At 41.4% G+C, this 27,500-nt stretch overlaps 1 protein-coding gene across 6 annotated transcripts in view; it reads left to right on the top strand.

Annotated features, from left to right (window-relative positions):
• Nmnat (nicotinamide mononucleotide adenylyltransferase) overlaps nucleotides 1-27,500 on the top strand; it is a 534,591-nt gene that overhangs the window by 115,163 nt on the left and 391,928 nt on the right. The window lies entirely within an intron of this gene.

Genomic DNA, 27,500 nt, shown 5'->3' with positions numbered 1-27,500 from the left:
GATGGGTCCCAAGCCACTAACTGATGTAGAAAAAGCCCGAATTTTAACTATGAGAGAGGAAAATGTAAAAATTAATAATATTTGTATTCGAACTGGGTGAGGAAAACCTACCGTTATGGCACTCCTCGCTGCTGCCCGCCACCTGCCAAAAAACACCATTCCCAAACATAAAGACAGGCTGGGACCTAAAAGAAGACCACCAACTACAGACATGTTACTGAAGCAAGCTGTGATAAAAGACCCACGTTTGACTGCTAGACAACTGAAAGATATGTACCCAGAATTGCTGAAAGATGTGTTTGAAAGTATTATACAGCATCGACCTCAGAAAGACTTCAAGATCCCCAGCCGTACTGCTGCACTGAAACCTCTCCTTAATTTTTACATTTTCCTCTCTCATAGTTAAAATTCAGGCTTTTTCTACATCAGTTAGTGGCTTGGGACCCATCTCCAATGATTCACTAAGGCAAAGGAAGGTGTGAAAACAAGAGCTTTGAAATTAACAAGGGCCAGGCAGGACAAGAAAATCTGACGTGCTCTCCCATCCAAAGTCAGGTAGGCACTGAGCTCATAAATTCACAGCATGTAGTGGTAAGCCTGTAAAGTTGCTAGAAGCCACCAGAAAAAAATCCACTGACTACAGGAATTTTCCTACAATATTTATTGGACCTTACCAAATATATGGTGCGAATTAGAGGGTCCAGACTTCCATTGCACCGACTGTATATGTATATATATATATATATATATATATATATATATATATAGTAGAGTCTTCATACAGCACGAGGTAGGTTATGCAGAACGTTGTGCAAAATCAAGTTCGCGGTAAAATGTGACATATATTTATGTGTAAAATAGGGGGCTAGGTTCTAGGAGCCTTATATTTTGCGTTAAAAATGTGGATAGATTATTTCAAATATGTCTGCCTTGAGACACCCAAGACAGTGTGTTTACTTAGGGCCTCACCGACTGGACACATCAGTGCATATTGCATTCTAACCTAACCTAACCGATTAGTTTTGCCCCCAAATACTCCCCATAAAAATTTTAATCACCAAGGATCGCCACTGATCCTCTTGAAAGTCCTCATTACCAATCAAGCAAAAAACTTTTGACCTAAACTACACATGAATGATAGCCGCCCAGCATCAGGCATATTTTGCCAAGAATTGGCTCTCAAAAAAAAAAAAAAAAAAAAAAAAAAAAAAAAAATGCAGTGTGAAACTATCTTTGAAAGCCATTATTCATCAACAATAAAGGGAAAAAATTGTAATAAAGAAGTCGTCAGCATGGAGTGATTGCATATTTCTCACTTCTCAGATACACACAAATGCTGTAATCATGAATATTAAGCAATTCAGTCAAGCAGTATAATTTGTATGACAGTATAATTCACAAGAACTGAACTCTCATATTTATCTTACCTAACTATGTATGTCAACACTTAGTGTCTTCACATAGCATAAGATTTGAATTTTCTTGACCAAAGACTGTCAGTTCATAACAAACATCGGTCTCAAACCCCTTTTTTTTTTTTTTTTTTTTTTTTTTTTTTTTTCCCCCACCATATTACAGTAAAGGCAAAAACATGAATTTTACTGCTTCTTCATCATTAACTTTTTTTTCTGAAAGAGAAAACTATCTACATTGTAGACACACCCGACTCATATCTGTGATCGTTTGCATTTAAACCCTAAAGTACTAAGCTCAACGATTGACGTCTTTTCACAATTTTTTAACCTGCCCCATCCCGACATTTTTGGACCTTTTTTTTTTTTTGGCTCAAACATCCGCTTTTGGTGAGAAACATCGAAAATTCATAGAGAAATCGCTCACCTGAGGTTTCAAATACCGGATTTAGGTGCGAGTACTTCCTTACCTGACTGGGTTTTCTAACAGGCTGGCACCAAAGAAAACGAGTTCTATGGGAGGGTAACTATTTTATCCACTCATAAACAGTATTTATTTATTTACTTTGTACGAATATACAGTAATCACTCTAATATCCGGACGCCCAATAACCGAACATCCCCACTAACCGAACCTTATCGTCCTGGGATCAAACATTCCCAAAATGGTCCGAAAATCCAAAAAAATTGGAAAAAAAATCGATTTTTTGCCGTCCGTAATTTGAACTTGCCGCGCGCGCCGCGTGAGAGCATTGTTTTGGTTCGTCATTCCTCCGACGTCCGATAGAGCGCCGCTGCATCCTCCCCACTTCCCGCCTGTCTCTCACCATGACTGGACCTACGCTCTTCGTCAAGGCTGCCCACGTGCTCGCTTTTGTGGTGGTGCCATACTTGCTGCAAGGCCTCCTGCTGCTCTCTGCCCTACTCTTAGTGTGTGTGATGATGGCCCCGCCTCCTGAGAAAAGGAAGAGAGTGGTGTTGACTCTGGAGAAGAAACGGGAGATATTGGAGAAGGCTGAAGCGGGTTGGTCTTCTTCACGCATTCTCCGTGAGTTCAACCTGGCCTGGTCGACTTTGTTCGATATCAAGCATTCCCGAGACAAGCTCATGCAGTACACGGCTGACTTCTCGTCGAGAAGCAAACGCAACGTGGAGAGGAAGGTTATGTTTACCCCCAAGTATGCAGAGATCGACCGCTCCACGTTGATTTGGTATCAACAGCAACGTGCAGCTGGTGTGATGGTACGTGGAACGGAGCTGAAGGCTGCTGCTGAGAAGTTTGCAAGGCTTCACGACGCCTTTGACTTCAAGGCATCCGAGGGTTGGCTCTTCGCGTTCAAGTTACGACATGGCCTTACTAGCCGTAAAGCACATGGCGAAGCATTGGACGCTAACGAGGATGGAGTGGACGAGTTTCGGCACAAGGTGAAAGGCTTGATTGACAGGGAGGGCCTCACTCTCGGTCAAGTCTATAACGCTGACGAAACTGGCCTATTCTATCGCTCGGTGCCAACGAACACTCTGGCCGATGAGACGGAGAAGCGTGTACCTGGCCGCAAGCTTTCTAAGGAACGGATATCTGCTTTGTGTTGTGCCAATGCTAACGGCATGCACCGGCTTAAGCCCGTTATTGTTGGCCGTGCAAAGCAGCCTCGGTGCCTTCGTGGGGTGATGGATGTCCTTCCTGTCGTATGGTACCATTCTTTGAAAGCATGGTTCACAGCTGTGATTTTCAAAGACTGGTTTCACCATCACTTCGTCAAGGAGGTCATACATTACCAGACGAAGACACTGGGAATTCCTCGCGACCAGGTAAAGGCTCTCCTTCTCCTCGACAATGCACCTGCCCACCCGTGCGACAAGGACTTGGTTGCTGAGAATGGCCGTATTAGGTGCATGTTTCTGCCACCTAATATGACTGCTCTCATTCAGCCAATGGACCAAGGAGTGATCGTGGCAACAAAGCGCCTGTACCGTCGGAAGTTCCTGGACGAGGTGATGGTGGTTCTCGAGGACGAGGACGAGCGCAGGGAAGGACGTGACACTCGAGGCAAGCGGACTTTGGAAAACCTTCGCCGCTACAACATCAAGTCTGCGCTGTACAACTGGGCTAGTGCATGGAAGGAAGTCCCTGTGAAAACTTGAAAATGGTTGGTCTCGTCTGCTTCTCGGAACAGATGTGGAGTACGATTTCCTAGGGTTTGACGTGGATGACTTCCATGCACGGCTACGTACGCACGGCGACGTTGTTGATGTGGACGATGTTCGTGAGTGGTTGGACGACGACGAGGGCGATCCTGGGTATCAGACGTTGTCTGATATCGAGATCGCGTCTTCGGTTGCTGGTGTCAGTCCCGAACTTGAAGATTCCGACGACGAAGGCGATGATGATGCAGACTCCGCCCAGCAGGACACTACTCCAGCCATCCCCAAGCTGAGCGCACTCCGGGAACATCTAGAGTTCATCCTAGACTACCTGGAACACCCGGACTGCGACAGGGAGATGGGGCCCTTGGGACTCGTGGAGGAAGTGCGTGCTTTCCGGCAGCGCATCATCAATTGCCAGAATCGTCGGTCCTTGCGTCAGTCAACAATTGACAGTTTTTTCAGGCCCGTGACCCCCGCTGTGCCAAGCCCTGGTTCCACTCCGTTGCCTCCCCAAGACAGGCTCTCATGCTCCGAGCCACAGCCCAGCACATCAGCTACAGTGGAGTCACCGCTCGACGTGAGTTTGCGGCTGTCTTCAGAGTCTTCTGTAGTCGGTACACCATCACCACTACCCACCGATGCACCCCTTGGACGCCTGCCAGTGATACTCTCGGGCTCTGACAGTGAATAAACAGCAAGAACTTCTCCACTAGACCACACGGGAATTTTGAGTGTTGTGCAGTGAAAAAAACAGTGTGTTGTGTTAAGGTTTTCAAGTTGGGAGAAAAGACTAAGTAGAAAAGAAATTTAATGTAACTAACCTTCTTTGTTTTGGCTTTGGAAACTTAAAAAAACTTGGGAAAAGTTAATGTGCAACACTTAAATTTAATGGAACATTATTTGGACTAAAGTGAACACTGTGAAAAGAACGGACTTCTGTGTGTTAGTGACTAAGTTCAGTGCAAGACTTCAGGAAGAGTGTAGTGCAAGTGCTTCAGGAAATCGTTCTTACTGTCAGAGTCCGAGAAGAGGCGGTTATTCATCGAGGTGGCCAGGGACTTGCTGTAAGTAGCCAGAATGTTTCATGTTGTACTATTTTCCATACTATATTTACCAGAATGTTTCATATTGTGTTTTTTCCCATACTATACTTACCAGAAAGTGTCATACTGTACTTCTATCCATACTAAACTTACCTCATGCATGTGCAGTAGGAATGTGTTTTTCAGAGTTCGGTTAGGTTAGGTTCGGTTAGAGTCCATAAGTACCAGAATGTTTATTAATGTATGAACATACTTCTAAACCCACATTTTATGTTTCTATTGCATTTATTTCAGTCATTTATGTGCCTTATTGGTGTGATTTGGGTGTTAAATAGGTGCTATGCATGTCCGGAGGGAGTTGTATAGGTGTTTCTCTGTGTTAGGGTCCGTAAGTACAAGTCAATAAGCTGGGGCCCAATATCCGGACGAAACCAATATCCGAACCTACCGATGGCTCTATTGATCCGGATATTGGAGGGGTTACTGTATATGTAGTACAAGAGTATATTGGTTTTTAAACAGTAATATAGACATTATAAGCATTGTTTCACTCACTAACTCATCACCATTCATGACCTTTTTTTTCCCACATTACCTGATCATCATTTCTGACTGTTTCTTCCTCTAAACTTTGTCCTCCAAATTGTCATCGATTGGGGAATCACTCTGGCCCTGAATGTCTTTATTGGCCAGGTCACTGGTAACAGGTGAATTGTCGAGACAATGGCGTGCAGGGGGGGGGGAGAGGTTATGCGGTGTAAGGTATTGTTCCTGCTTGGCATCTTGTAGAGGAATAGAGGAAGGTGTCCTGTGTATACGTGCCAAAAATCACTCGCGAAATCACTCGCGAAAATTGAAAATTGTGCAAATTAGGGACCTTGCAATGTTGCCGCGTTAATTCATGCCGCCGGGACGGCGCGGGTTAAATGGACGAGGAACGTCGATTGTGCAACTTCCCTCAAAAAACTGGCGGCAGCTTGCTTCACCCTGGCTGTGGTGTAGATGGCTTCTGACCAATCAAAACTAAGTTTTGAGCATGCGGGAGAGAGGATCCAGGCCCGTACCCAGACGGTGGGGGGTGTATCCTCAACTTCCTATTGCCGCGTCCCTCTACCCCACCGTGTTATAGACGGCCATCGTTCTTCTCCTAGATCTATCAACAGTGGTGTTCCTCAGGGCTCTGTCCTATCACCAACTCTCTTCCTTTTATTCATCAATGATCTTCTAAGCTGTACATCTAACCCTATCCACTCATACACTGATGACTCCACCCTTCACCTTTCCATTCAGTTCCCGCAACGCCCATCTCAACAGTTACTTCAACAAACAAGGGATGAGGCTATGGCACACCTAATGTCTGACTTGGCTCGTATCTCTGACTGGGGTAAAAATAATATGGTTGTCTTTAATGCATCTAAGACTCAGTTCTTACACCTTTCAACCCGACAAAATCTTCCACAGGTATACCCACTAATGTTTAATAATATTCAGCTTAATCCTACATCATCCTTGAACATGCTTGGGGTTTCATTTACTCGGGACTTATCTTGGAAAGATCATATTACATCTCTTGTAAAATCTGCTTCCAAGAGATTGGGTGTGCTAAGCCGACTCCGCTCTTTCTTTACCCCTGCGCAATTGTTGACTCTATACAGGGGTTTTATCCGCCCCTGTGTGGAGTACAACTCTCATGTGTGGGGAGGCTCCCCTCATACAGCTCTTCTCAATAGGGTGGAGTCAAAGGCTTTTCGTCTCATTAACTCTCCTCTTCTTACTGACTCCCTTCAACCTCTGTCTCTTCGCCGCACTGTTGCATCTTTATCTCTTTTCTATCACTACCTTAATGGTCACTGCTCCTCTGAACTGTCTGCTTGCATTCCTCCACCTCTACGACGGGCGCGTAGCACCCGTCTGGCAGCAGACTCTCATCCTTTTTCTGTCCAACTCTCTAATGCAAGAATTAACCGTTACTCCCAGTCTTTCATTTATGCAACAGGTCAACTCTGGAACTGTCTCCCTCTGTCTGTATTTCCTGCTGCCTATGATCTCCAGTCTTTCAAACGCAGTGTGTCCAGGCATCTCAAAATGATCGGATCTTGAATTTGGCTCTCTATTGTATTTTGTTTTTCTCTTGGAGGGAACTGTTACTGCGGGCTCATGGCCTTTGGTTCCTTCTTCCTTGCAAAAAAAAAAAAAAAAGTGCAATGGCAAAGCTTTCGCCAAAGTCCTGAAAGGAGGAGGACCAGGAGTCTGAAAGGTAGGTGAGAAGATCACCAGTGGAGCGTCCCTGATGGAACCCATACTGATGATCAGAAAGAAGGTTGTGATAGGAAAGATGCCTTAAAATTTTTCTGTTAAGAATTGACTCGAAAACTTCTGAGATACAGAATGTTAGAGCAAGTGGATGATAGAGGGTTGGGAATGGTCACCCTTCTTTGGGACTGGCTGAATGAGAGCAAAATTCCAGCAAGAAGGAAAGGTACAAGTTGATAGACAAAGGCAAAAGAGTTTACCTCGACAAGGTGTAAGCACAAAGCACAGTTCTTGGGGACAACAGGAGGGACCCCATCAGGCCCATATGTCTTGTTAGTATTGAGTCCTTTAATGGCAGAAAATACATCAGCTGAAGAGATTTTAACCCCTATCTGCCGACTGACGTGTATGCATGACAGGATTCAGGGCGTAGAGGGCCGCCGGTTTACTTAATATACCACACTCAAATTCCCGCCACTGTTTAACCCCTGAAACGCGGCCATGGACAGCCAACCCCCACCCCCCCCCAGGTGGCAGGGTAGGATCGCGGTCTGAGTACCTGTAAGAAAATAGCCAAAAATCAGAGATTAACCCTAGAACATTATACTAGGTATGGCAGATAGTACTTACATTCAGCTTTCTCCAGAGACAGGTGTTGAGCCTTCGTGGACTACCCAAGGACTTGTGGAGACTTGCAAAGTTGGGTAACAAAATCTTCACTTTCACACCTCCAGCAACCCGGTTTCCCATCTACCACAGCCTCATTCTGTCACAGTAAACTTAATACTACAACGTACAGGTAGTTTGGAATCCGTATTTGTACATTAAGCACTGAAAATAAGGCTAAAATCACCGGAGCATACGGCCGACATGCAGCGCGGCGGCGGTCTTCCCGTCACTCAACAAACATTTCCATTTTCACAGCAAAAAACATGTATAGTACATTATTTTCAATCATAATACTTCCCAAAAGACCTCCGCGGCGCGCTTTTATTCTGCCTTATGCCCGTCACTTTATTCTTGTTCCTGTTGGCCTCTTGCACTGACTCGGAAGAGCTAGAACTCACCATAATGTCACTGTGAAAGCCTGCGGTAAACTGACGCTAAACAGGGGAAAACCGCGTGAAAAAAGGCTAGTGTGACAACTGGGGAAACAAGCATTTCCTAGTAGCATAAACTGCTTGTGAGAGGAGAGCGCAGATTTACAGTTCTGAGCAGTCAGCGTGCTGCCATATATCACAGCCAGGCTGGCCGGGCCGTGGTGGGGGGAGGGGTGAAAAATGCTATACTTGGCAACAACGGAGGTCAGTAGTACAAAGGTCAAGTATGCTAATTGTAGCTAAAGGGTGGCAGTACTGATAGACAATACCAGCTGGAACATTGTTGCCCGCGTTTATTCAAAATTAACTCAAATCACAAACGTGACGATCCGCCGTTATGTCCTTTTTGGCGATCGTTGCAAACGCGACGCTCCGCATTTAAAGGGTTAAGCGCGGGCCCATTTTCTGTGATACCTACGGGGTAGGTAGAAACCCCAGGTACCCTGCGGTTTCGCAGTTCAGTTTGTACTCGGCAGTGGTAGCGAGAGATGCCATGTCATTTTCCTTGACATAGTCCGATTCTGTCCCACCTCATCAATCCCCGCGAAAGTTCAGCCCTTATTGCCAGGTAAAGGGCTTAGTGATGGTGCCATAGGACGTGCCCTTGATGATACTGTCTCCTCTCCTAGACTCAGCACGAGTACGTCCTCTGAGGAGAAAAGAAAAGCTACCGCGTGGAGAGTGAGCTCTCTTGTTCTCCAACCCCTACTCGCTCTCCAACGCCAGAGAGGGCTCTCTGACTTCTCCAGGAGGAAGGGACAGTCTACGAGAGTGATGATTTTGGCAATGAGGAGGTGCAAGATGACCCAGGGCATTGGGAAAGTGACCGCGGACCTGGCGGTCATCAGCGGAAAAAAAACGCCGCAGAGCCGTTTCCCCCACACTCTCGCCGCCTGCTTGCACTCCCCTGCACCTCAGCCTACCACTTCAAGGGCAGAATCTCCACAACCAGGCCCTTCGGGAGTCGTATGAGTACTGAGCAGGTGTGTGGGGAAGTGTAAATAGTGTACAGCAGTGCAGAAGTTTGTGTATTTTCATAAATGAGTGAAATGTGCGATATTGTAAGTGAATTATAGAAAGTGCTAATATATAAGTCTTTTATTAGTTCCGCAAGTGCATATAAGTGATTTATAGTGAGTGCAATACAGGAGTTGATACTGTTTATTGGATATTGGTTAGAAAATTATTGGATATACCTTGAGTTTGCCTACCTGTTACCTGAAAGAAAACCATTCGTGAGCAGGCCACATTGAACAATACCTGCTTCGTTATACCTAAATTATTTCACTCGGTACTCAGGGGGATTGTGCCAAATATGAGCATCAGTGTATCTGTGATGTGAAGTACAAATAATGTTAGTTGTGTAAAACATTTATATGATTTTCACTATAACCCTGATTAGTACAAAGCAGTCTGATTTACAGTACAAGTAATTACCTCATACTCTCCGATAATGCGTGAAAGAGCAACAGCATTTACTTGTCAAAGTGCAATTACTCATAATCATGATGTAAAGTGCAGTTCTAAGTGTCAGTAAAGGAGAAATTTGATTATTTACGGAGGAAGTGAGTACAGAAAAATGACGTGATATTTCTTTTCCCACACACCTACGGGGCTTAGTGGCATGGTGGTGTAGGTGGTAAATCCTTGGCTGAGCCACATGAACCAGGTGATGACTCATTTTCACGGTGGTGAGTAAGGAGGAGTAGAAAAAACGAGTGGAATATTCCACATTCCAAGGACGCTCAGGGAGTGTTACAATCACCGCTCCAATCAGTGCTGCCAATGCTAGCTGGCTGGGCCAATGCCATGGCCAGTGGCCCGCGCTCAGAGCTCCGCGCCAAAACGTGGAAAACCAGTTGTCTTCAACTCATCCATACTCATCGACGGGACCACCTAGAGACCTCGGGACACCTTCATTGGAAAGAGGAAGAGTTGATGATTCTTATGAACTTTCATTGTATTCTCTAGCTTTTATAGTTTGGCAGATATAAGGGTTTGAAGTAATGGTATTTTTTCCGAAATCTTGGAAATCGCCTGTAGGGAGGAGTGTGCTGCGGCCTGGAACCCCCCGGCGGCTGAGGGTTAATGTCAGCCATGAGGAAGTCAGAGGAGGGGAAGTGATGGAGGAACAGCACCGGAATCGTCTAAGGTGGAGTTGGAGGAGAAAGTCTGAGTGAAAAGATCTGCTTTGTCAGTAGAAGAAATAGCTACAGAGCCATCAGAGTAGAAAAGAGGAGGGAAGGATGATGAGGTAAAGTTGTTAGAAAGGTTTTTGGCAAGGTGCCCGAAGGGGCGGGAAGAATTTGAGTTGGAGAGTTGAGAGCATTTAGTACGGATGAAATTATTTTTAGCAGAGCGAAGAACAGACTTAGCATGATTCCGGGCAGAAACATAAAGAAGTTGTGATTCAAGGGTGGGTTGGCTCCGGTACCTTTTATAGGCCCTTTCCTTGCTGCGGACAGCAATAGAACAAGCGTGATTAAACCAGGGCTTTCTTGCATTAGACAAAGGATATGAGAAAGGAATGTATGCTTCCATGCCTGAGAGAATAACCTCCGTAATGCACAAGGCACACTAAGATGGCCCCCGGCCATGGAAGCAATAATCATTCCAGGGAAAATCAGAGAAGTAATGCCTGAGGGCCTATCAGTCTGCAGCTCCAAAGTGCCACAATCGATGTTTCTTTGGAGGGTCCACAGGCCGTACCGGAGCAATAAGACAGGTTAAGGTAATAAGGTTGTGATCGGAGGAGCCCAACGGAGAGAAAAGATTAACGGTGTAAGCAGAAGGATTAGTTGTAAGGAAGAGGTCAAGTATGGTGGAGCCTACTTTACCCGCTTGTGGATATTGTTGTGTACCTGTCAAAGATTATAGCCTATTTTCTTCATTCTTATGTATTTCTTTGTACATTTTATAAGTCTGAACATATGGTAACCTTCCTTATCACTTGCTTGTAGATTCAGCTCTACCTGCGGGAAAAGTAATTGAAAATAATTTAGGCTGTTTTGTTGTTACAAATAATGACATTTATTTATATTTGTTCCTTTTTTTTTTTTTTTTTTTTTTTTTTTTTTTTCCAGACACAAATATTAATATATACCTGTCTTTATTCGAAACCCACTCGAAAAATAAATTTTATTTTCCCGAGCTAGATTTGACAGCTCTGAGGAGAGGGGAGGTGGGAAAGGAAAGGGGGGAGGGGAGGGGAAGTTAGGGGAGAGGAGGGGGGGAGGGGAGGGTAATTTTTACTACTGTATGTATCAAAATTTTAAAAAATTTTGTGACCATTTTATTTTTTTCTAAGCACATTACAATGGTTTATAACATCTATACACACCAAAAAACTATTGATTTTGGTGATTTTCGTACGTATTTTTGGGAGGAAAATGGGTGCAAGCAGCGTATTTTCTTTCTCGCAAAGGCCGTGAGGGGTAACTGCTATCAACTTTGACAGACCATAGCTCGGTAACTGTTGGGTCTAGGAGGTAGGGGTTTGCATTTTCAGTTGTGTAAATTCAAGGGCTATAAATCGGGCATAAAACTTTTAACCTTTGAGAAAGTTGAAAAACAGGCCTGTTTTTGCATCTTGGGGGGTTGTCGAGGCTGAGAATTTCGTACCAGAGGGGTTAAGTTCCCACACCACATGCCATTTCGTCCAACAATTGTGCATTTTCATTTAGAATAAATGCTTTCTTTTGTTCATAGCACTTTCAGGGTGTTTAGGCATAACTAAAGTTACTCTGGAACCACATGGTCAGAGTTCTGAGAGGAAATGAGGAGCAAGGAGATAAGCAAATAAACTCATCTCAGTGTGTGTACAAATAAACTTCTCATCACAGTGTCTGTCTACACAACACTGAGGCAAGCTGTGGGAGGTGGTATATGATGTGGGTTACATGGGTTGGGTCGGGTCGAGGAAGCCAGTCAGTGACCAACAGAAGCATAACACAAGTTGTATCTGGACATCCAGTACCTAAATGCACCCATTTCCCAGTTTCTTTCGCGCAGTTGAGTGGTATTACCGTGCTATTAAGTAATTATGGGAGGAATTAAATGCCCTTGTTATTGTAAGATTGTTGTTTCGTTTTGTATTAAATCATGACTCTACTGTATATAGTACAGTATATATCTGTATCTATCTATCTATATATATATATATATATATATATATATATATATATATATATTTATTTTGAGGCGTCTGGCAATAGATAGATAGATAGATATATATATATATATTTTTGGTTTTACGCCAGGTATCCCCGAAGGGCTAAGGCGTTGCCCCTGGGTAGAGGACTTTTGGACTGGAGCGTGTAGCATTTTATGACCGGATGCCCTTCCTGATGTCTACCAATGACTCTTGGGTGGATTCGATCCTCTGACCCTTCGGTCAGAGTGGAGCGCTCTAACCCACTGAGCCACGGCTGCTACATATATATATATATATATATATATATATATATACAGTAAAAGTCCAATTCCCCGGCAAATCTGACATTTCGGCAGTTTTGAGAAATAGTTCCATTTACGAAAATCTCTGATTGTTCGGCAGATTTTCTGATTTTTTTTGTCCCCTCTACAGCTGGGGACTTTTTCCAGCAGTAGCAGAGTCCAATCAACCCCTTCTATTGTACATATGTAAATAAGGAACCTACTATAAGTTTAGGTAAGTGCATGTGAACTTGTAGGCCTACTGTATCATTACATTTGTATACAGTATGTTCACTAATTTCTTTATTTTTCATATTCATGTATAGTACTGTATTCATTACAGTATTGTACAGTATCAAACAGTATACAGTACTCTCTCCAAACAGATTTGTAATGATATGAATAGTGATAATGTTCACCAAAACATATAAGGTACAGAGTGGGTAGGGTTTTTGATATTTCGGCACTTGCCTGGTCCCATAGATGCCGAAAAATAGGACTTCTACTGTAAATATATATATATATATATATAAAATGTATATATATATATATATATATATATATATATATATATATACAGTACATATATACAGTGAAAGCTCAGTTATCCAGCTTTCGGTATATCCGGACTGTGACCGAATGGTTCAGTGGTACAGTAATATGTTGAATTATCCGTACGATAGCTCCGGTTTACACAGGAAGCGTCCAGTTGTTATCGAGTGAGGCATGGGTAAACCAGAGTGAGTCTGCCCCCCCTGCCCCCATCCACACCTCCCGCTCACAACTCGATCACAAGGGTGGTAGGGTGGAGTTTGGTGCAGCAACTGATACACCTGACCTAGCCTAAGCCTTGCTTAACTACCTAATAATTTAACCTAACTTAACCTAACCTGGGGTCCAGTTGGGAAATTGGGAAACTAAATCCACTTTTGTGTACGATGAGTTTCTTCCATTAAGTCCGAAACAATCGTAGATATGGGTTAAAGAATGTGATAATAAAGGAGGAAATCTTTAAGCAACAGAAGGTAATTTACTACCTTCAAAATAGAAAAAATACAGAAAACCATCTGGAGGAATTCTTTAGAAATGCTTAGAAGAAAATTAATGGGTTTCCCAATTTTAGGAAACTAAGTGGAACAAAGATGTCTGCTAATTAGACAGAAAAATTGCTGATAGCACATGTTCTCGTAAGTTTGCATTCAGTTCTGCATTCTTCGTTAGAGATCGCTCTTCCCAACACATTTCGGACCGACAGAGCATACAGTTATTTCTTTGTCGTACATTTACTGTTCAATCTTTTGTTCATTCTTAAGTGTACTGTTTGTGTGAAATAGAATATAAATACAAACAATAATGCATTCCATTAACCCCATCATAGTTGCCAACCTCGAGCAATGCTTTACTGCACCAGTGCCAGGGACGTTGAGTTATGGAGAACTATAAAAAACTGCGAACAATTATGGGAAGGGAACGAAGGTCACTGGCATGTTTACACGACCCTACTTTACCATCCCAAACAGTGAGGCAGCCTGCCACTTCATCTCAGATGTTTTCGCCAATATTTTTAAATGCTAATGTAACATGCACCCTAATTATGAGTAAGTTTCTTCCATTATGCTGGAAACAATCATAGGTAAGGCTTAACCCCTAAACTGCAGGGTTGTTTTTGTCTGACTTGCGTGTCTCGTGTGCATATTTGCGTCCCGACAGACTCTCTAAAAATATTTTGCCAAAAATCAGTTATTAGTCCTAGAGTAGTATAATTACATATGCATATGGCACATACCTGCAGCTTTCTCCTGGGATGTTTGTTGAGCCTTCGTCGAGTACCATAGGACTTGTGGAGACCTCTGAAGTTGAGTAACGAAGTCTCCACTTTACACTTCCCAACAACCCGTAATATGATTACCACAGCCTGATATTATCGGCCGAAACACTATTCTATGATTCTCAAATAGTTTGGAATCCATACTCAAAAAAAAAAAAAAAAAAAAAAAAAAAAAAAACTGTGAAAGCAATGAAAATTACTGGCGCGTATGACTTGCGATCGTTCGCCGCTAGTGTTCTGTCATTTATTATTCATAAAAACACTCACAGTTTATATTTCTATTACTATATAACACTTATATATATCTACAGTCTTTATCCATAAGTTTCCTTCAGTAATAGTAGTTTATTGTCACTGTAGGCATTCAATTTCTCTTTCAGTGTAATACATAGCATTCACTTTCTCATCCTTATACTAGCGTTGAGAGTGAATCTGTCACTTTCATTTTCACTTTCATAACTCATAGCATTCATACATGCTAGAGTGAATCTTTCACTTTCATTACTAGTATGTATACCCGTATTCTTATATTACTACTCATTTACATTTCTGTTTACATTCTCTATTTTATTTACACTGTTATGCAGTCACTTGCAGTAACTTATAAAACTATTTTCCACTGTTCACTTATATTTACATTCATTGCTTTCACTTGCTGTTTACACATTATTTACATTTCCACTTGCACTGTTTTACTCACCAGATAAATCATAGTCACTGTCTATCATTTTCATTGACAAATTAGCCAGTTCACGTTCCACAGCAGTCACTTAGCCCTTTACCTCTTTCCACATGAGGTTTAGTAGGGGGTAGAGGTCACAGGGCCCTTTGCATGGGGCTAAAAAGCGGCGGAATTGGGCAGGTGCGAATCCAACGTGTCCAACGTGCTTTCACCTTGAAAGACGACAGTAAACTGAATACAGTGTGGTGGCCTGCCTAGGGGAAGTGCAATGCTGCCAATGTCAGGGGGGTGAAAGCTGCTAATATATATGCTATGAAATGATTGGCAGGAAATCTATACAATACAAAATAAATTAGGTAGTTCCAGGTGAATGTAAATATCACTTAGGCTTCTCCCTTCCTTTCTTATATATATTTTTATTACGAGAATAGATTATACAGCATATTTCAAGGGGAAATAAACAGCGAAAATTAGCAAATGAGTTCACGTGAGGTGTTGTCAGGTGATAATTGGCCAATTCCAGATGTATGGCACTATCACTTACCTTATTTCTTTTTTGTATATATTATTTGGTATAAGAATAGGGCATAGGGCTTATTTCAATGGATGAAATCAGTGGAAAATTCCATGGAAGATTTACTTAGCATAGCATGGCCGGGCAGGCAAGAGGAGAGGGTAATGGAGGGGAGGTAGGGAGGGGAGTCAAGAACGGGGAGAAATGGCTAAATTGTCAACGATGGATGAGAGTACAGATGAGATTATGAGTTGACTAGTGTTGGACATTGGCAGTACTGATAGATGATACAAGCCACCACTTGAAAGCCCGGGGGAATTCAAAATAACACAGAATCACAAAAGTGACGCCCTGCGGTTAAGGGGTTAAGGAACGTTATAATAATAAGAGGAGAAATCTTTCAGTGAAAGGCAATTTACCACCTTCAAAACAGGCAGAAAAATACAGAAAACAAACTAGAGGAATATGAATTGAATTGGTAAGGTTATTAGGCTGTATGCTTGGATGAAAATTAATGAGTTTCACAATTTCAGGGGACGAAATGGAACAAAAATGTTTACTAATAAGAAAAAATACTTTCATCTCACGCGTTCTCATAAGGTGGTATTCAGTTCCACATTCTTCGTTCGATGTCGCTTCCCAACATATTTTGGGCCAACAAAGCATACAGTTATTTGTGTGCCTTACAGTTAAGTGTACATTTATTGTACATTCTTTTGTTTGTTCTTAAGTGTATGTGTGAAGGAGAGAGTATTGTTACAAACAATAATGTATTCTATTAACCCCTTCATGGCTGCCAGCCTTGAACAATGCTTTACTGCACCGGTTTCAGTGACGTTGAGTTAGGGCGAGCCATAAAAACTGCAAACAATTATGGGAAGGGAACGAAGGTCACTGGTATGTTTACACGACCCTACTCTACCATCCCAAACAGCTAGGCGGTCCTTTCATCCCAGATATTTTCGCCGATATGTTTAAATGCTAATGTAACATGCAACCTAATTTTATGTTTAAATTCTAATGTAACTTGCCCCCTAATTTTGTTAATTCTTTTACGAATCATAGCAAATCACAAGATGGGTTTAGGGGGGAGGGGAAAAAGTCAGGTGTACCAGATGAGTCTTTTCACGGCTGTAAGAAAAAGAAACAGATTTTATAACTTTGAAAAGTGGTTCCAAGGTCTGCCATGGGAGCACACATATTTCTGAACTCACGAACATTGAGGGGGATAAAGATACGTTTTGCTGTAAGCAGTAAAAGCACCTTACAATATCAGTTCATCCTGATAGTCTGCTAGTGTTATGGACGCCATAAACCATAGTGTGGAATTGGGCAGGCATCATGTATGCTTTATATGGGAAGGGATAATTAGAGGTGTTTAGGGATGGAAATATTGTAATTCTGATGGTGAAAATGTGTATGGAATTGTGTGAAATATACGTCAAACATGCTACGAGTGTTTGTGAAGGAGTGTTGTGCGTGCCAATGCAATAGCGTTGCATCGTACTCTCCAGCGAAGGATGCTGCATCACAGTCACTTTAAACCGTAGTAAGGAAGGGAATAATTGCGGAGGCTGGGGTGGAATCATTGTGGTATTCATGTATTTGTGTATGATATATTATGAAGTGTAAGTGAAATGTGCCATGTATCCTCATGATGGCATAAGTTATGGTGCATAGCGTGCGTCAGACATGGGGTAATAATAATATGTAATAGTAATAGTAATAGACTATTACAGGGTTTTCAAAGTAATAGTAATAGTAATAGAGCACAAGTTTACCATAATCAATAGAAATAGCCTTCTCACCTTGGTTACCTGTTGGCTGCTCTCCAAGCTGCAGGTACACCGTGCAGAATGGAGAGTGGCCAACAGGCCATTAGGTGATCTAGACGCACTTGTGCATTCAGTGGAACAGCCTCCCAACGATAATGAAAATAAAAACCATTTTCAATTTAATTAATACCATTATCATAAATAATATATTAATAGTTATAGTAATACTAATAGCTGACCAAGTAATAGTAATAGATGACCACTACAGTAATTATAATAGTAATATAATAGCAATTGAAATTAATAGTAATAGTAATAGAAACCCAGTGATAGACCCCTTGTCTGGTGTACGTTAGCAATACCTTAGCGACAGGTGTCCTCAGGAGATAGGGACGCCTAGGAATGACAGACGTCATTGAACAGATACTGTACCTTGGTCTGACATTTGTTGATAACTTATACTTTATGTAAAATATACGTGAACTGTGCCGCGAGTGTTCATTTAGGTGCGTAGCATAGGTGAGCGATACTTTAGCATCAGGTGTGCTGGGAATGGTAACGATGCCAAGGAACAACAGATGTCATTGAACAAGTACTATACTATGGTCTGACAATTAGTCACAACTTATACTTTATGTAAAATATACGTGAACCGTGCCGCGAGTGTTCGTTTAGGTGCATAGCGTAGGTGAGTGATACGTTAGCATCAGGTGTGCTGGGAAAGATAACAATGCCAAGGAACTAGGGACGTCAGTGGACAGGTACTGTACCTTGCAACGCTGATCAACCATGGACGTCAGTGGACAGGTACTGTACCTTGCTAAAACAATTGTTGAAATTTATGATTCTTATCTAAAATGTTTGTGATATATGCCACGAGTGTTTGTGGAAAATATTGTACAGTACAAGTCCCATTATTCGGCATCTATGGGACCAGGATGATGCCGAGAAATTAGATTTGCCGAATAATCAAAAACCTACCCACTCAGTACCTTAAATATATTGGTGAACACTTATCACCACTTATGGTACGGTATTACAACTGTTTGGAGAGAGTGCTGTATACTGTACAATACTGCAATCAATACAGTACTATACCTGAATCTGAAATATATATATATATATTAGTGAACATATACAAGGGTAATGACACAGTAGGCCTACAAGTCAGATAACACTTCCTGGATGGCCGAAATGATACGGAATATTACCTACCAGCTCAGTACATCACTTGTATTGGTGAACTCATCACTACTTATATTATTACAAATATGTTTAGAGTGAGTACTGTATACAGTACTTTTTCCAAACAAAATAAAATAGTCGGAGAATTGCATAAAATAAAGGGATCTGAACTGGTAACGTCTTTCTAATGAAAGTCATAAATTACATTTAGCACTCACTCTTTTGTTCGTTTTTTTTTTTTTTTTACATGTGAAAGGAGAGTACTGATGGAAACAGTAATATATTCCATGAACCCCTTAATAACCTCCGACATTGAACAACCCTTTAAAGTACCGATGTCGAGTTAGTGAGCTATGGAAAAACTGTGAACAATTATGGGAATGGAACAAAGGTCACTGGTATGTTTACACGACTCTATGCTACGATTCCAAGCAGTCAGGGGGTCAGTTTATCTCAGATGTTTTCGCCAATTTGGTAAATGCACCGTAACTTTATCAATTCTCCAGTCAATCATAGCGAATCATAGCATGGGTTTAGGGAGCTAAATAACACATTTCTAGGTGCGCCAGACGATTATCTTCACATCTTATAAGAAAATGGAAGAAATTAAATCCCTCTCTGAGTACGTAAAGTTCTTCCATTCTTCTGAAATCAATTTATTTTTCTTAAAGATGGGAAGATAATCGTCTGGCTCACCTAGCAATGTGTTATTTAGCTTCTTAAACCCATGCTATGATTCGCTATGAGTCACGGAAAGATTGATAAAGTTACGGTGTATTTACCAAATGGGCGAAAACATCTGAGATTAACCGACCGCCTAACAGCTTGGAATCGTAGCGTAGTCATGAAAACATACCACTGACCTTCGTTCCCTCCCCGTAATTGTTCAGTTTTCTTTATAGCTCACACTAACTTAACATCACTGACATCGGTACTGTAAAAGGTTGTTCAGTGTCGGAGGTTATTAAAGGTTTAATGGGATATATTACTGTTTGCATCAATGCTCTCTCTTTCACATTAAGCACAAAAACAAACAAAAGAATGAGCACTAAATGTACGTTTAACTTTCATCAGAGAGACCTTACCAATTCATATTCCTCCAGTTTATTTTTAAGTATTTTTCTGACTTTAGGTTAGGTTAGGTTTGGTTAAATTATAAGGTACAGTTAAACTTGGTTAGGTTAGGTTCAGTTAAACAGGACAGTCCCTTCCACCATTATGCTGAGGAATAAAAATATTAGAGCTGTCACAGCCGTACAGCTAAAAACAACGGGGAAACTGATTTAACAAGCAACATTTATTTATGGGTAATGCATTACAGTGTCAGTGGTTCATGGGCTACTCAATTACCAGTGTCATTTTCAGGAAGGCATCAAGAATGAATTTCAAGAATTAGCGTGGGGGCTTGGAACGTAACCCTCGCTAATTTGGTGGGGGTGGTTACTGTAGTATATGATACTGTGCAGTATTGTAATCAATACAGTACTATACCTGAATCTGAATAAAAATATAGAAATTAGTGAACATACAGAAGTGTAATGAAACATTAGGTCTACAAGCCACAGGTAACACTTCCTAGACTGCCGAGATGATTCCGGACATATGCCGAACAATCAATGATTTTCGTAAATGGGACTATTTCTCAAAACTGCCGAAATGTCGGATCTACCGAACAATCAGCTGCCGAATAATAGGACTTTTACTGTATCATGTGTTGGGGGAACGTTTGGGGAAAGAGGGGAAAATGTCTGTGTGTGTGTATATATATATATATATATATATCCATCCATCCATCCATCCATCCATCATCTAATCCTACATTGCCCCATGAGGAGCGTAGGAGCCCGGGGATAGGCAAGTTGGTCCTGGCATTTAAGATGAGAGTGACCAGCCTCACTCATCCCTGAGTGGCATTATGTGAGCTATAAACCCCAACCATCTCTTGGATATAAACCTTCATCGGCTCAATCCAATTGGAGCACCGTTATTACCCACTAAACCACCAGGTGCCGCAATTTGGTTATATGGTTACCACCTAGCGTAGTAAATGGTTTCCTGGTGTACAGGAAACCATTTGGCTTATCACTCAGTATAGAATCACCCACAGGCAGAAGGAAGAGGAAAGAATGAAGGAAAGAAAGACGCAAGATTGAGTGTAAAGCCACCCGCAGGCAGAAGAAAGAGGATAGAGTGAAGGAAAGACAGAAGAGGATGGATGGAAAGAAGGATGGAGGAAAGGAAAGGGCAGACACCCGAGAGCAGCACTACATCAAGTGAGTGGAAGGTGAGCACCCCCACCTACCACTATATATATATATATATATATATATATATATATATATAAATAAGTATCTATATATATATATCTATATATATGTATATACAGTATATATATATATTTATATATATATATATATATATATATATATATATATGTATATACAGTATATATATATATTTATATATATATATATATATACAAGAGTTTATAGAGGTTGGGGGAGTGGACTTTCTGACCACTACTTGGTGGTGGCCAGAATCAAGGTCCAATTAGAATGGAGAAATAGAAGAAGGGAAAGACGAGAGGAAGGAGTAGTTGCAAGGAGAGTGGAAAGGTTACAAGAGGATGAGAAAAAGGCAGAGTATAAGAGAGAAGTGGAGGAACGATTGGGCAAATATGAATTGGAGCAGATGGGAGACGTGGAAGGTGTGTGTAGCATATTTACAGAAGAAATATGTGCAGCATGTGATGTGGTGTGTGGAAGGAAGAGAAGATGGAGGGGGATGATAGGAACAGCGTGGTGGACTGAAGAGGTGAAACAGGCTGTGGCACAAAAGAAGAAGGCATACAATGAATGGATGAGAAATAGGGGCGTGGAAGAAGTTGAGAGGCAGAAGAGAGAGTTATATGTAGAAAGAAAGAGAGAGGTGAAGAGATTAGTAAGAGAGAGTAAGAAGAGAGTGGATGAGGAATTTGGAAGGAATTTGAGTGTAAAGTGGAGGGACTGTAAGAAAATGTTCTGGAAAGAGGTGAAAAGAGTAAGACAGGGTGGAAGTGAAGTTAGCAGGGGAGTGAAAGATAAAAATGGTAGATTACTAGTGGAGAAGGGAGAAAAAGTGAGCAGATGGAGAGAACACTTTAAGGAATTGTTGAACGTAGAGGATGGAAGTAATGCGAGTATAAGTGGCTGGGGAATGGCTGGGAGAAGGAGGGAGGTGAGAAGACAGGAAGAAATCAGTAGGATAGAAGTTGTGGAAGCAATGAAGAAAGTTAAATCATGGAAAGCCCCAGGAATTGATGGAGTGTGTGGTGAAATGCTGAAGCATGGGGGAGAGATAGTAGTAGAATGGATGGGGAAGATGTGCAGATTAGCCTGGGAGGAAGGTAGAGTCCCGGAGGATTGGAAGTCAGGTATAATTATTCCCTTGTACAAAGGAAAAGGGGAAAAAGAAGTGTGTGGTAATCATAGGGGCATTTGTCTTCTTAGTATAATAGGAAAAGTGTATGGTAGGATACTTATTGACAGAGTTAGAGAAAGAACAGAGGAATTAGTTGGAGAAGAACAGGGAGGCTTTAGGAAGGGAAGAGGTTGTGTAGATCATATATTCATTCATAGATCTTTAGTGGAAAGGTTTCTAGAGAAGGGAAAGAAGTTGTATGCGGCTTTCATGGATTTGGAGAAAGCATATGACAGGGTGGATAGACAAGGATTGTGGAAAGTGTTAAGAATATATGGAGTAGATGGGAAGTTGTTGAATGCTGTGAAGAGTATGTACGATGGTGCGAAGGCTGCAGTGCTTGTGGATGGTGAACTAAGTGAATTTTTCTCTTTGAAAGTTGGTTTGAAACAGGGATGTGTCAGGTCTCCATGGTTGTTCAATCTGTACATGGATGGGGTAATAAAAGAGGTACAAGGTAGGGTAGTGGATGTTGGAGTGGCCCTGGTGAGAGAGGATAGTGTTTGGAAACTCCCTGTACTGTTGTTTGCAGATGATACTGTGTTGTTGAGTGAAGACGAAGGGGAGCTGCCAGGCTTGGTGGATGAGTTTGAGACAGTGTGTAAGAAATGGAATCTGAAGGTGAATGTAGGGAAGAGTAAAGTGATGGTCTTTGAGAGAGGTGAAGTCAGTGAATGTACAGTGAGGTTGGATGGTGAGAAATTGGAAAATGTGAGTACGTTTAAGTACTTGGGTAGTGTGATGAGTAAGGATGGAGGTTTGGAGGGTGAAGTGCTTGAAAGGGTACAGCAGGGAAGAAAGGTTGCTGGTTCTTTGAAAGCAGTGATAAGAAACAGGGAAGTGAGCATGGAAGTGAAAAAGTTACTACATGACAGTATTGTGATACCAACTCTTGCGTATGGAAGTGAAGCTTGGACGTTGTTGGAAGGACACAAGTCAAGAGTGAGAGCAGTGGAAATGAGTTATTTAAGAGGAGCCTGTGGAGTCACATGGAGAGACAGGCTGACGAATGAGGATATAAAGGAGCGTTGTGGTGTGGATGTGGATGTGATAGGAAGCGTTATGAGGAACACACTGAGGTGGTTTGGCCATGTGGAGAGGATGGAGGGTGAAAGACTGACGAAGAGAGTGTATGTGAGTGAGGTGGAGGGGGGAAGAGGGAGGGGGAGGCCGAGGATGAGATGGAGGGATGGGGTGGAGAGGTATATGAGAGAGGGGGGTGTGAATTGGGAGCAGGACAGTGAAATGGTGGGGGACAGGGCGACTTCGAGGCGATTTGTTTGTGGCCATCCGAAACGGGATTGAGGCGTCTGGCAATAGATAGATAGAGATAGATTGCTGTTTTGGTACTGAGTTGTAACCAGCCTCAGTCATAGCCGAAAATGTAAACACTGAAGGACTCAAATTTCCTGGATTTGATAGAAATACTAATGTCATGGATCTGGTTAAAACATTGATTATGAGGATTAGTGAACTTGAAAAGAAAGTGGAGAATCTAGTGTTAGAAGATGTGTCTGAGAATGCGGAGATTACTGTACAGAGTCTGATCCAGTCTAATGAGACGGCAAATGAAGAGATAAGAAATTTGAAGCGTGAAAATGTTGAATTGAGGGAAAACTAGAAAAGAGTAGTAATAAAAAGGAGAAGGTGAGCAGTGTATTGGAAGAGCATAAGGCAAAGTGGGCACATGTAGAAGAAGAACAGAAAGAAGTTGTTAGCTTAAGAGAAATCATCCAGGAAGAGAGAGAAATGAACAAGATAAAATTGGAAGAAAATGTATTGAAAATACTGAAGAAAAAAGAGAAACTGTAGAAAGGAACAGATGCATGGTAATATTTGGAAACAGGGAGGAGGAAGAGAAGGTTAGATCCGTGAGACTCGAGAAAGACACGAGCCTGGTAAGAGGAATATTAGGTAAGATTGATCCCGAAGGAGACAAGTGGGTAAAGGAAATTGAAGAAGTAAGGAGAATAGGGCCTTATAAGAAAGGGGAAACAAGACCAATGAGAGTCAAGTTTTTAGCAGAAAGTGTATTAGATGATATACTTAAAATGACCGGGAAATTAAGCAAAGAGGCAGGGATGGAAAATATTATAATAAGAAAAGATCTGAATGAAGAAAAGAGAGAAGTTTTAAAATCATCGAAGGAAGAAGTAAAGGAAAAAAATGATAAGAGGACAGAGGAAGAATGTAATATTTTTTTTTGGAAGAGTAATGGATATGAAAGTAAGGAAGTGGTATTTAAGGAAATAGAAGTGAAGGAAGCTAAGGGGGATGGCTGTGAAAGATCAGAAGTTGAGGAAGTGGTACTGACGAAGAGTAGGAGAGAAGAGGGTATAAAAAACATCAAAAATAATTTGAAGGTGATATATACTAAAGTTGATGGTTTAATATCGGCAAGGCTTGAAATTAATGATTTCTTGAGAGAATATGAACCTGATGTCATGTGCTTTGTAGAGACCAAATTAAGAGAAAATATTGCTGTTCATTTGGGAGATGGTAAATACAAACTGTGGAGAAAAGACAGAAAAGAAAAAACGGGAGGAGGAGTGATGATAGCAGTGAAGAACAACATAAATGTAGATACCGTGGAAATGGGAGAAGGCAGGGCTGAAGTGATATATATGAAATTAGAAACTGAGAGAATGTTAAGAGAGATATGGCGGCAGTGTATGTTCCCCCCAAGACGAGAGCATGGAATGATGACGAATACCAGATGTTGTCAGATATGGCTAGCTATTTGGAAAAAATAATTGAGAAAAGCAATAATATAATTTTGGTGGGTGACTTTAATTGTAAAGAGGTGAACTGGGGGGAATGGTACTCGGGAGGCGGCGAGGATTCGTGGGGCACTATGTTTTTAAATATAATAATGAATAATGTGATGATGCAATGGGTCAAAGAGGAGACACGGTTTCGAGGTGAGGACACACCAGCAAGGTTAGATTTACTATTTACCAAAGAACCCGATGTAATAAAGTCATTGAAATATCTCTGTCCTTTAGGAAAAAGTGATCATGTCGTCATTGAGTTCCAGATGATAATAGGGAACGTCGAGCAAAGAGACGAGCTTCACAGACAGGGAAGACACAACTTTGGGAAAGCAAATTTTACAGGATTGAGAAACTTTTTTGAAAATGTGGATTGGAGAAAATTCAGAGAAACAAGAGAGATACAGAGGAAGTGGGATATCTTTCTAGACCTCTGTAATTTGGGAGTGGAAAAATTTGTACCAAGAGTAAGAGGGAAAGAAAACAGGAAAAGGAGTGGTTTAATAGAAGGTGTATGATAGCAAAAAAAAAAGAGAGAGATAAGGCATGGAACAATTGGAGAAAGAGAGGCAACAACAGAACAAAGGAAGAATTAGAAATGAATACACAAGAACACGTAGAGAAGAAGACAGGAATTTTGAAATAGGTATAATAGACAAATGCAAGGATGAACCCAAATTGTTTTATAGATTTGTTAATGGCAAACTGAAACAAAAGGAAAAAATCACCAAACTGAAGGTAAAAAGAGAGGTCTATGAAGATGCAGCAATGCAAGCTAAAATAATGAACAAATGTTTCCAATTGGTTTTCACTAATGAAAAAGAGTTTGTGGAAGGGGAGGAAGTGATTAGAAATGTACCAATGATAAAAGATATAAAAGTGGAGGTACAGGAAGTGTATAAATTACTGGAAACTCAAGATGTAAGGAAAGCCCCAGGACCTGATGGAATTTCTAATTGGGTACTGAAGGAATGCAGAGATCAACTGGCGGATAAAATTCGCAGTTTAATCGTGTGTTCTGTGGAAGAGGGGAAAGTGCCACAAGAATGGAAGAGGGCAAATGTGGTACCAATTTATAAGGGAGGAAACAGGGAAGAACCCCTGAATTATAGACCAGTGTCTTTAACCAGCATGGTTGCAAAATTGTGCGAGAGAATCCTGAAAGACAGATGGATAAAATATCTAGAAGAGATGAATATTTTGGCTGAATGTCAGTTTGGATTCAGAAGTGGAAGGTCATGTGTTTCTAACTTGTTGAACTTTTACTCAAGAGCGATTGATGTGGTACAGGAGAGAGATGGTTGGGTGGATTGTGTGTACTTAGAGAATGCCTTTGACAAGGTACCTCATAAGAGACTAATGTGGAAACTAGAATATATAGGAGGACTGAAGGGGAAACTTCTGGAATGGATGAGAGACTTTTTGAGAGACAGACAAATGTGGACAGTAATAAAGAATAGGATGTCTGGATGGAGGGAAGTAACAAGTGGAGTCTCTCAAGGCTCGGTGTTGGCGCCAGTAATGTTCCTGATTTACGTAAATGATATGGTAGATGGAGTGAACAGTTATGCAAGTTTGTTTGCTGATGATGTAAAGATCTTGAGGAAGGTAGAGGTTGAGCAAGATTGTAAAATGCTGCAGGAGGATTTGGATAGGATACACGATTGGAGCCGAACGTGGGAAATGAAATTTAATGTAAAGAAATGTAAAATATTGGAAATGGGTAAAAGTACCGGGAGGCCATCACTGAATTATTTGTTGGGTAATGAATTAATCACAAAAATGAGAGAAGAGAAAGATTTGGGAGTGCTGGTCCAAGATAGTTTGTCACCAGAAAAGCACATTAACAAGATAGTTGGAGAGACTTATAAACTCTTGACTAACATAAGAGTAGCATTTCATTATATGGATGAGGAGATGATGAAAAAATTGATAGTGGCCATGCTCCGCCCAAGGTTAGCATATGCAGCGGTAGTGTGGTCCCCACACAAAAAGGAAGATATAAACAAGATTGAGAGAATACAAAGAACAGCAACCAAGATGGTCCCCAGTCTGACAGACCTGTCATACAGAGAGAGGCTGGAAAAGCTGGATTTGCCTTCCTTAGAGGAATGGAGAAAGAGGGGAGACATGATTGTAGTGTTCAGGACCATGGTGGGAGTAGATAAAATTGACAAAGAAGATCTGTTTGTATGGGATAAGAGAGTAACAAAAGGACACAGAATGAAATTGAAAAAGTCAAGCTGCTTGAAGGATATCAAGAAATATAGCTTTCCTTACAGAAGTATAGACTTATGGAATAGCCTGGACAAAGAGATCGTCCAGTCTAAAAACTTAAACGAGTTTAAAGCTAAATTTGACTTATTGAGAAACAGCGACGGAAACCCACGAGCATAGCACATTCCGTGTATATCACAATTAGGTATATTAGGTAAATACATAAATATTTGGAACGACTTAGACAAAGAGGTGGTGCATGAGAAAAACATTCATGTGTGTAAAGGTAGACTTGATAAATGTGGATTTGGTGACAGGACAACACGAGCATTGCTCAATTCCTGAATACTAGAAATAGGTAAATACACACACTCACACACTCGCACTTGCACTCACACAGTGTCACAGAATTGAAAGTAAGTAACGAATGAGCATCAAATGAAATAAAACTGCTCAAGAGGGAGAATAAGAGGTTGGGAGAAGAAAGAGACAGGATGAAAAGCAAACTAGATGAGTATGAATCCAAATCAAGAATATAGACGAGCACATGAAAGAAATCAAGGAGCATCATAAGGGGTGGAAGAAAATTCAGGAGGAGGGAAATGTAAATTTGAAAGAGATTATATTATAGAACAACAAAGCAAGGAAAAGGTGGAGATGGAAGTGGTTAGAGTGCTGA

The sequence above is a fragment of the Coenobita brevimanus genome, chromosome 85, assembly GCF_032717465.1.
Source record: "Coenobita brevimanus isolate Jiangsu-jjx chromosome 85, ASM3271746v2, whole genome shotgun sequence".
Lineage (NCBI taxonomy): Eukaryota > Metazoa > Arthropoda > Malacostraca > Decapoda > Coenobitidae > Coenobita > Coenobita brevimanus.
This window is presented reverse-complemented; position numbering and strand designations above follow the sequence as displayed.